The sequence below is a fragment of the Seriola lalandi genome, unplaced genomic scaffold (genome assembly GCF_002814215.2).
Source record: "Seriola lalandi dorsalis isolate HSWRI2012SDOR001 ecotype SW California unplaced genomic scaffold, Sedor1 jcf7180002054987, whole genome shotgun sequence".
NCBI classification, from domain to species: Eukaryota; Metazoa; Chordata; class Actinopteri; order Carangiformes; family Carangidae; genus Seriola; species Seriola lalandi.
This window is the reverse complement of record NW_019525536.1, coordinates 27,071-28,366: the sequence shown is the minus strand read 5'-3', so window position 1 is coordinate 28,366 and position 1,296 is coordinate 27,071. Positions and strand designations below refer to the sequence as shown.

Here is a 1,296-nt window from a genome sequence, read left to right as displayed (position 1 = left end):
GTTTCATTTCATCCTCCTGGTTTTGATGTTTATTGATGCAGTTATTCATTTATTTTGAAATTCAGATTGAAAAATGAAACTTCCTGGGATTATATTCAAGTTGATGATTTAAAACTGATAAATGACCATTGACTGAAACTCACAAGGAAAATTAACATCTATGAAATCAACGTTACATATATTTAATTTGACAAATTTTGAAAATTACAAATTCTGATCTTCTTCTGAACTTTTTTTATCTTTAAAGGTTCATAACTTTTCAGTTGTAGGATATCATGTTATAATGGAGCATGTAAGGCACATTCTGAATAAATAAATAAATAAATAAATAGATTTTTTTTAAGAAAAAAAAAACATTTTAAATCATTAAAACACTTTTAGATATTTCTGTGTGATGAATGTGACGTTTTTGTGAATCTTTCAGGAGCTGATAATGTATTGAATCTTGATTCTGTATTGATCCTATCAGCTCTTTGGTATCTGGCCACTTAAAGCTGGAGTGCAGGACTTTTACATATAAAGGAACGTGTGTGAAATCCAAACCTTTGTTAAATGAGTTCTCACAGAGCTGATTAACCCTCTCAGCTCCAGGTAAATCTCTGTATTCTGCAGTATAGCTGCCTTTTAAATCTGCTGTCTGTGGTGACTTTCCCTTACTGCGCACCAGTACTGATGCATTTGAGGTCAATAAGGAAAGACTGATTTTGGAGAGCTGGAGAGGCCAGTAAAAACAGAGAGTAACCATCATTTACCAAGCGTCCAAGAAAAGTTCCTGATTCTCCAGATAAAAAGAAACTCTCAGAGGAAACAGAGGAAACTGGTGTGGCTTTTCCTGGTTGAAGAGCGCTGACAGAAGAGAGGGGACTGATGGTGTTTGTAAAATACTTGGAGTAGGCTATTTAACTATGACATTAACTTCACCTGAATAATGACTCATCATCTTGGGGCTGATTGATAGTGTTGCTGTGATTACTCTCACTGCCAGAGGGGGGAGACACTAAATGATAAAGTGTCACCTCCAACATGGAGACACTGTGTTTCCTCTCTGTCCTTCTGTTGATTGACAGGTCTACAGACTGGTGGAGCACAGAGCTGTTGACATGAAATCAGGCTCGTGTTCATGCAGCCACTTTCACACTGACTGAGGTTCATGAAACAGTAACATGAGAACGCTCTGCTTTATAAATCTGATGCAAAGACTGTGTGTGCATGTTTCTGTCTCTGAGTTTTTGTTGTGACCAACACAGAGTTTATGAATCTAGCTCCTGGTTTCTCCCTGTTTCCTTCACATGTGTC

The 1,296-nt window shown here is 37.0% G+C and overlaps 1 protein-coding gene across 9 annotated transcripts in view; it reads right to left on the bottom strand.

Annotated features, from left to right (window-relative positions):
* The window catches only part of LOC111647379 (protein NLRC3-like), a 99,936-nt gene that overhangs the window by 84,995 nt on the left and 13,645 nt on the right, over positions 1-1,296 (bottom strand). The window lies entirely within an intron of this gene.